Source organism: Carcharodon carcharias, chromosome 1, assembly GCF_017639515.1.
Source record: "Carcharodon carcharias isolate sCarCar2 chromosome 1, sCarCar2.pri, whole genome shotgun sequence".
In the NCBI taxonomy this organism is placed as follows: Eukaryota; Metazoa; Chordata; class Chondrichthyes; order Lamniformes; family Lamnidae; genus Carcharodon; species Carcharodon carcharias.
The window spans coordinates 110,422,941-110,432,713 of NC_054467.1; the positions used below are offsets into that span (position 1 = coordinate 110,422,941).

The window sequence follows — 9,773 nt, forward strand, 5'->3', positions numbered from 1 at the left end:
AGGACACATATGTTAACCCATGCATCTCTCTCTATGATCCTGCAGGAGGAGAACATCAGGATCATGGAGCTAGGTGATTTAGCAGAATACCTCATGGCTTAATGGGAGCAAAGAAGAAGAAGAAGAGTGTGGCGGACATGGCTGGCTTGACAAAGGGGGGAGAACCTCCCCCAAGATGAAGGAGCAGCAGGGCCTGCTGCGCACACGCTGAAGGTCCATAGAGAGCCATTGTTCATAGACACCTTGCTAGACCCAGGGTCTATAGATGGCACTTGTCATTCCTACAGATGACTGAGAATCAGTGTCACCAAAGACTGCATATGTCCAGGGAACTGGTCAGTCACATATGCCACCTGTTGCAGGATTTGGCGTCATAGGGGCATGGAAGGCATCCACTGCCAGTGGCCATGAAAGTGACCATGGCGCTCAATTTTTACACCATTGACTCCTTCCAGGGCTCCACAGGTGACCTGTGTGGGATCTCGCAAGGCTCCACACACAAGTGTATCCAGGAAGTCATGAATGCCATATTTGCAAAGGCACAGAATTTTGTGCATTTTGCCTGGGATCAGGAAAGCCAGGAAGCAAGAGTGCTCAGATTTCCACAGATGTAGTTTGCCATTGACTGCACTCATGTGGCACTTAGATCTCCGTGGTAAAAAGCAGTCAACTATGTCATCCACAAGGGCTTCCACTCATTGAATGTTCAACTGGTGTGCAACCACTACAAACACATCCTGGTGGTTGGCACATGATTCTCAGGGAGTGTCCACAACTCCTACATCCTTAGCTGGTCTCAGATCCTTGACATCCTCAAGGGTCCAGAGAGACTGCAGGATTGGCTTCTCAGAGACCAGCGCTATCCTTAGGGATGCGGCTGATGATGGTGTGGCAGCCTCAGAATGCAGCAGAGGGACGGTATAAAGAGGCTCATGCTGCAGCCCGGACTTTGGTGGAGCAAACGATCTGCATTTTGAAAACGAGGTTCCAGTGCTTCGACAGGTCTGGTGGAGCCCTGCAATACAGTCCCCAGAGGGTGTCGCTCATTATTGTCTCTTGCTGTGTGCTCCACAGCCTAGCACTGCAAAAGGGGAAGGACCTGGCTGAGGAGGAAATGGAGGAACTGCACATATCCTGCGATGAGAACATCAAACGGGATGACGGTGACAAGGTGTTTGAAGGTGAGGATGCTGACGATGAAGCCATAGAACTGGTCAGATGAGGCAGACTCAGGAGGCCCTCATAGCTGCAAGATTCGTGGAGGATGATGACAAGATGCAGTGAGGACAGTCCTGATATCCTCACCTTGCACCTGTGAGCATTTGACTCCTGTGTGGCTGGTGGCAGCGCACATACACTCAGTGCTCAGGCTCATATCATGGAGACACAACAGAGGCCCTAATAGTCACTAGATTCTAGGGGAATGATGAGGATTTGAAGTGAGGACACTCTATAGATCTTCACACAGCCTCTGTGAATTTCTGATTCCTGCCTGGCCAAGGGCAGCTCATTTGTGCTCTGTGACCAGGGTCATATCATGAAGATGCAGCCATGAAATTTTAAAAGCATCTGATTGTTGTCCGCCATCAGCACCTGACCCCTTCAGAAGCACAGCGTCACTGCTCACATCTGATTGACACGAAAACTGCTTACCACAACAAGGAGCCATAGTTAGTGAGACATTCTTGGGACTTTATTTACAATAGGAACATTATGTACAGGTGATTAACACCCGTGACCAGGCTGTGCAACTACATCTTGTTAACGGGCTTGGCCTAAATAGCCAAGTGGTTATGGTACTGGGTTTGTAACCCCAAGATCAAGAGTTCAAATCTCACACTGGCAAACTATGAAACAATGTAACTTCATCTGGAAACAGACGGAAACAGGTTTGTACTCGAAAGAGTTATAATGGATGAGGTCATCCCACTTACTCAGGATGAATTGGATTCTGTCCAGCACTCATTGTCAGGGCTACAACTCGGAGACATGGGGCAGAAAACTACGTTCGGCAGGTGTACGCGCACACGACCTGGCTGAGCGTAAAATGATGCGCGATGACATCAGGCGAGTGTCCCGACGTCATCGCATATTCCCATAATATTTTAGGCCTCTCCCCGTTAGTAGAGGGGTGAATATCCCCGCCTGTCACGCGGGAGACCGGGGTTCAATTCCTCGATGGGGAAACACGTCCTTCCTCAAACTGTGTCCGTTGGAGACCGTGATCCCACTTTTTCCCTCCTCAGCACGGACTACAAAATCTTCGCCCGAGCCATGTCTTCTCGGCTCGGCACCGTGCTGGACCACATGATCCACCCTGACCAGTCCTACACCGTCCCGGACCGAACCATTTATGATAACATCCACCTGGTCCGGGACATCATCCACCATTCCCAGAGGGCTGGTCTGTCGAGCGCCTTCCTGTCTCTCGATCAGGAGAAGGCGTTCGACAGAGTGGATCACGAATACTTACTCGGAACTCTGCGAGCTTTCGGGTTCGGGACGCATTTTGTCGCCCGGATCCGACTTCTGTACACCGCCGCGGAGTGTCTAGTGAAGGTTAACGGGTCCCTGACGGCGCCCCTTCGCTTTGGGAGAGGGGTACGTCAGGGCTGCCCCCTGTCTGGCCAGTTGTATTCTATCTGCGTGGAGCCTTTCCTGCGCCTCTTGCAGAGGAGGTTGTCGGGATTGGTTCTGCGCGGGCCGGGCATCGGGGTGGTCCTTTCGGCTTACGCCGATGACGTGCTCCTTATGTTTAGTGACCCGGCTGACCTGCGGAGGATGCGCGAGTGCCAGGAGGTCTACTCTGCCGCTTCTTCTGCCAGGATCAACTGGGGTAAATGTTCTGGACTCCTGGTCGGTCAGTGGCAGATGGATCCCCTACCCGAGGAGCTCAGGCCTTTCACCTGGAGCAGGACCAGCCTCCTCTACCTGGGGGTCCATCTCTGCCCCGCTGAGGAATCCTGGCCGGCAAACTGGCAGGAACTGGAGACGAAAGTCACCGCTCGCCTGCGGCGCTGGACAGGACTGCTCCGAGTGCTATCTTACCGAGGTCGAGTTCTGGTCATAAACCAGCTGATCGCCGCCATGTTGTGGTATCGGCTGGTCACTTTGACCCCTCCCCCGGACTTTGTCACAAGAATCCAGAGATTGTTAGTCGACTTCTTCTGGGACAAAAGATTGCACTGGGTCGCTGCCGAGGTTCTGAGTCTCCCGCTTAGGGAGGGTGGTCAGGCGCTAGTGTGCCTACGCACACAGGTGGCGACTTTCCGCCTTCAGACCCTGCAGCGATACCTCTACGTCGAGCCTCCTCCTAGATGGTGTGCCCTGATGACGTATTTCCTCCGTCAGGTGCACGGCCTGAATTATGACGTGCAGCTCCTATTTATAGAACAGCTGGGCCTCGGTGGCTCCTTGCAGGCGTTGCCCGTCTTTTACCAGGACCTGATCAAAGTCTGGAAAGTGGTCGCCTCGCGACGCAGCTCTCCCCCGTCAGGAGTAGCGGCTATCGTCAGAGAGCCGCTGCTCAGGAATCCGCCCCTCCGTCCTTTTCAGTGGTTGGCGGAGAGGAGGGCTGTGGCCGCAGGGGTGACCAGAATCGGGGACGTGCTGGGTGGCGGAGGACTGGGCTGGATGCTCCCGCAGGAGTTGGCGCGACGCGCGTCTGTGAGTGTCCAGGTCGCAGCCGATGCCATCCAAGACCTGAGAACGGTCGTGCTCGGACCCGACGTTATTTTGGGTCTTGAGGCGGCCCAGGTGCGTGGTGGTCTTCCGTCTGAGCGTTCCCCTGTTCGGACGGAATTCCACATTGGCCCCAAGCCCCGAACCCTCCCTCGGGTGCTGGTGCCCCGCAATATGAGCCGCCTCGGGGACATGCCCTCTGTGCCTTTTGGCACGGCAAAGAGGAGCTTTTTGTACGGACTGCTGCTGCACACCTTCCATTTTCTCGCCCTTGTCCGTCGACCGGACTTGTTGCCGTCCGGCGGCGGAGGCCCCCGATGGGAGGCCCTCTACGGAGGTGTCCTCCCCCTTTCTATCGGAGACCTGGGTTGGAGGGTGTTGCATGCAGCAGTCCCTTATAATAAGAGGATGCATTGATTCGCGGACTCTCAGGACACGTGCCCTTTTTGCGGTCTTGTGGAGTCCGTGGACCATGTATACATAGGGTGTTGTAGGCTGCACTCCCTTTTTAGTTATTTGAAAAACCTTTTATTGATGTTTTGTTTGCACTTCAGCCCCACGCTCCTGATCTATGGGCACCCGGTGCGGAAGGGGGTCGGGAAGGAGGAGGACCTCCTCGTGAACCTGCTCCTGGGCCTGGCCAAGTTGGCCATTAACAGGTCCAGGCAGCGGGCGATCGACGGGGGAATCCCGCCCGATTGTTTGTCCCTCTTCCGTGGCTACGTTCGCTGCCGGATGTCCCTGGAGAAGGAGCACGCGGTGTCTGCTGGCACTCTCGAGGCCTTCCGTGCTCGGTGGGCACCGCGGGGACTGGGATGTTTTGTTGACCCCTTTAATCACATTTTGATTTAAAGTTTGTAAGTTTCCTTTAAACTTTGTTCTTGGTTTTACAGCTGACCTGAATTAGGGGCTGTGCCTGATTTATCCCAATTTTGTTGATTTGGTTTTCATTTAAAAGATTATCAAGAGTTCAAATCTCACAATGGCAAACTATGAAACTATGTAACTTCATCTGAAACAGTTGGAAACGGGTTTGTACTTGAAAGAGTTACATCTTCGCCGATGACATGCTCCTTATGTTTAGTGACCCAGCTGACCTGCGGAGGATGCGCGAGTGCCAGGAGGTCTACTCTGCCGCTTCTTCTGCCAGGATCAACTGGGGTAAATGTTCTGGACTCCTGGTCGGTCAGTGGCAGATGGATCCCCCACCCGAGGAGCTCAGGCCTTTCACCTGGAGCAGGACCAGCCTCCTCTACCTGGGGGTCCATCTCTGCCCCGCTGAGGAATCCTGGCCGGCAAACTGGCAGGAACTGGAGACGAAAGTCACCGCTCGCCTGCGGCGCTGGACAGGACTGCTCCGAGTGCTATCTTACCGAGGTCGAGTTCTGGTCATAAACCAGCTGATCGCCGCCATGTTGTGGTATCGGCTGGTCACTTTGACCCCTCCCCCGGACTTTGTCACAAGAATCCAGAGATTGTTAGTCGACTTCTTCTGGGACAAAAGATTGCACTGGGTCGCTGCCGAGGTTCTGAGTCTCCCGCTTAGGGAGGGTGGTCAGGCGCTAGTGTGCCTACGCACACAGGTGGCGACTTTCCGCCTTCAGACCCTGCAGCGATACCTCTACGTCGAGCCTCCTCCTAGATGGTGTGCCCTGATGACGTATTTCTTCCGTCAGGTGCACGGCTTGAATTATGACGTGCAGCTCCTATTTATAGAACAGCTGGGCCTCGGTGGCTCCTTGCAGGCGTTGTCCATCTTTTACCAGGACCTGATCAAAGTCTGGAAAGTGGTCGCCTCGCGACGCAGCTCTCCCCCGTCAGGAGTAGCGGCTATCGTCAGAGAGCCGCTGCTCAGGAATCCGCCCCTCCGTCCTTTTCAGTGGTTGGCGGAGAGGAGGGCTGTGGCCGCAGGGGTGACCAGGATCGGGGACGTGCTGGGTGGCGGAGGACTGGGCTGGATGCTCCCGCAGGAGTTGGTGCGACGCGCGTCTGTGAGTGTCCAGGTCACAGCCGATGCCATCCACGACCTGAGAATGGTCGTGCTCGGACCCGACGTTATTTTGGGTCTTGAGGTGGCCCAGGTGCGCGGTGGTCTTCCGTCTGAGCGTTCCCCTGTTCGGACGGAATTCCACATTGGCCCCAAGCCCCGAACCCTCCCTCGGGTGCTGGTGCCCCGCAATATGAGCCGCCTCGGGGACATGCCCTCTGTGCCTTTTGGCACGGCAAAGAGGGGCTTTTTGTATGGAATGCTGCTGCACACCTTCCATTTTCTCGCCCTTGTCCATCGACCGGACAAGCCCTGGCATGCCTTGTTGCCGTCCGGCGGCGGAGGCCCCCGATGGGAGGCCCTCTACGGAGGTGTCCTCCCCCTTTCTATCGGGGACCTGGGTTGGAGGGTGTTGCATGCAGCAGTCCCCTATAATAAGAGGATGCATAGGTTCACGGACTCTCAGGACACATGCCCTTTTTGCGGTCTTGTGGAGTCCGTGGACCATGTATACATAGGGTGTTGTAGGCTGCACTCCCTTTTTAGTTATTTGAAAAACCTTTTATTGATGTTTTGTTTGCACTTCAGCCCCACGCTCCTGATCTAAGGGCACCCGGTGCGGAAGGGGGTCGGGAAGGAGGAGGACCTCCTCGTGAACCTGCTCCTGGGCCTGGCCAAGTTGGCCATTAACAGGTCCAGGCAGCGGGCGATCGACGGGGGAATCCCGCCCGATTGTTTGTCCCTCTTCCGTGGCTACGTTCGCTGCCGGATGTCCCTGGAGAGGGAGCACGCGGTGTCTGCTGGCACTCTTGAGGCCTTCCGTGCTCAGTGGGCACCGCGGGGACTGGGGTGTTTTGTTGACCCCTTTAATCACATTTTGATTTAAAGTTTGTAAGGTTCCTTTAAATTTTTGTCCTTGGTTTTACAGCTGACCTGAATTAGGAGCTGTGCCTGATTTATCCCAATTTTGTTGATTTGGTTTTCATTTAAAAGATTATCAAGAGTTCAAATCTCACAATGGCAAACTATGAAACCAGTGTAACTTCATCTGAAACAGATGGAAACGGGTTTGTACTCGAAAGAGTTACATCTTGTTAACCTTCCTAGCCCTACTGTTCCCCCGACATCCACAGCGGAGGTAGCGGCAGCCTGCTGACTGCTACACCTTGTCTGAGATGACCTTGACAGGCGTCCACTGGAGGGCCAAGACCTGGAAGGCTTCAGCCTGTTTTGATGTTCTGCTGTGTGGCATCCTGCTTGGCCTGTGGAGCTGGAGCTGCTGGGGTCACAGGAAGAGGGGATTTGGATGGGTCAGCCATTCCGAAAGTCACCTGGGTGGATGGCCCTGGGGTGTTGACTGCTGGCCTTCCTCCCTATGGATGCCCGAGGGTCCCTGGCTGACTCCTTGAGGAGAAGGGGTACCTGAAGTGAGATTAAGCTGCACAGCACCCTTCTCACATTGACATTGTTGGAGGCCAACTATGGCATCAGCAGTGCAGGACCCAAAGCCTGGACCAAGGTCTCGATGTCAGCTGCCACCCTACCAGCGCTGACCTCAGTGAATTGCAATGCCGGCACTATCACCTCAGCCTGAAGGTGGACGGACTCTTCCATCGTGCCTTGTAATGTAAGGAGTGCAGCGGACATTCCTTCCTGATATTCCCGAGCTTGCCTTTGAAGCTCCAGTAACTGAGGTATGACCAAGTACAGGGACTCCTCATCTGACTCAGATTCAGCAAATTTCTGGCCTCCAACAGTCCCCTGAGTGCTGGAAAACTAGTAAGTCCTCGCTGCCACCTGCTGTGGATCAGACAGTGCAATGTTCTCACTAGATTGTGGTCCCGAGGCTACTCTAGAACTTGGTCCCATCAAGGCGTGTGCCTCTGCGCTGGTGGAGGGTGTGGGTGAGCGCTGTGCTGGGTCTTCAATGAGAGTTTGATCAGATTCTTTGTCCGGGGTGCCTTCGGGGCTTTAGTCGAGGACCTCGGTCGTGGACCTCCTTGGCCCCAGGTGGAAAAACAGTAAAAACTGGGAAATAAGAATACTGGTCCAAACTGTTTTGTATACCTTAAAATGGAACACCAGTAAAACTCAGAAATAAAAGTTTTTTTCCTTCTGGGGCTGCTTCCCAGATGTGTCTATGAAAGCAAGGAGAGATAATTAGTGAAGGTAGCGAACTGCAGAACAGGGGAACTGACCCACATCATGGTTGTCTGATGGATTTTGCACTGCTGGATCCTCATTTGTTTGAGCACTGCTGACTTCACCCTCAGCACAGGAGGGGTCCACATCCTCGCCGACCAGCTGGATGAATCTATATTCAAAATCTGTGAGGACCTTGATTTCAGGCATTGCGCCACCAGTCTGCGATCTTTCCCTTTTGTTGACTGCCAGCTTGTCCTGCATAAATACAGATGGAGAGAGTGTAAGCAGGATGCCTGCCAGGCCAAACGATAAGGATGTGGGTGGTGAGTGATGCCATAGATCACTCATGGATCCGCAAGGCAGCTGAAAGGTGTGTGAGAGAATGAATGATGATGTCCCTTGAACTGGCAGTGAGTGAGATCCTTGTGAGTGTGTGAGTTGAGAGTGATGAGAAGAGTTGCTTACCCTGGCAGAATGGAGGAGATCATTCATCCTCTTTCAGCACTGGGTGTCTATCCTCTTTTGCAGGGCGTTGGTGCTGACCACCATTGCCACCGGCTCCCTTGCTGGATTTGTCACCATGCTTGCATGTCTTCGTCCAGAGTGGAGGTAGAGGGCTTCGAGGTGGGCCTCCACAGCATCCAGTAGGCACCCGAGGGAGGTGTCGCTAAACTTGAAGGCAGCATGTTTCCTCCCTTTAGCAGCCATAACTTGCCAGCAGCTTCCGGTGGCTTAGAGAGTGCTAACTTTGTGCATGGGTGCCCTTTAAATATGGCACCCAGATTACAGAAAAGCCTGAGGTGACAGCGGAGGATGCAAATCAGAGGCCGCCCCGTCAGCGATCCGGCATGTTTCCCAGGAATACATTATTAATGAGGCGGGACGTGCCGGGGATGGGATGATACGGCGCAAAAGTCCGCCATTATGGTCGGCAGGTAAAATGTCCTTTTTCCCTCCCGCTACCGCACTTAGTGCAAATCTGGGACAATTCCACCTTTAGTGTTTCAAATTACTGTATACAGTATATCATGCTGAAAAGTCGAAAAAGCACGTCTCTATGCAAACTTTCAACCTCAGGTTCAGCAACACATTTTGACAGCAGGATTTCCTCTTCCAATCCAATGTCCTCCATAACGTCTGAGATACAATCTGGTACAGCGTAGATAACATTCGCTTGCAGGAAACATTGCAGAAAGAATCTGGCATGGAAAAGTTTGAAACAACTCTTGTTATATCTGCCAAACTAACTTCCTCATTTACAAGTTCAAAATACATGGAATTTTATTTCTTAGAAATATCAGAGTCCACTATCAAGGTCTCCGGCAAAATAGCACATTTCCGCTAGTGCTTGAAGTTATGTAATTGTTGTGCTATAGCTAGCTCTGCAACATTGTCATAACCAGTCATGAATGCTGGTGGTCAATTAAGCACTTAGCAAGAGGAAGAAAGCTCCATGAATGTTTTTTTTTATCTTCAACAACATTAGAATTCAGAAAATAAACACAAAGGACAAGGCTGAAGTGCTTAAAATGTTTTTCAGCTTGATGAATGATTCTTCTCAGCTTCCTCTTGAAGTGCTCAATATCACACGTTCCAGGTTTTAACATTTAATTCATATCACATGAAGAAATGGTTGAGTGCCGTGGACACTACATAAGTCATGGGCCCCCACAGCACCTCAGCTGCAGTGCTGAAGAAAGGGTCACAAAATTTGATTGCATGATGTCTGTATTTTCAGGATTATGGTTGCCATTTTGGGTCCATTTTGGCAAGCTCATTAGCACAGGTGCTGGGAGAGTGCACTGGAAGGATGCAGAGTAGGAAGCTTGTGATTCCAGTCAGTATGTAACACTGATTTGATAGCAACAGTGCTATTTTGAAGATTAATGCCCCAGCTAATGCCATCTCTTAATCTTTCACAGATGAATATACATTCAGGAGCAGAAGAGCTACCCACCAG

General features: G+C 52.6%; 1 non-coding gene across 1 annotated transcript; it reads left to right on the top strand.

Moving 5' to 3' along the window:
* Positions 1-2,114: 2,114 nt before the first annotated feature.
* trnad-guc lies at positions 2,115-2,186 on the top strand. The gene has a single exon. It is a non-coding gene; the product is annotated as a tRNA-Asp (tRNA).
* The last annotated feature ends 7,587 nt before the right edge of the window (positions 2,187-9,773 follow it).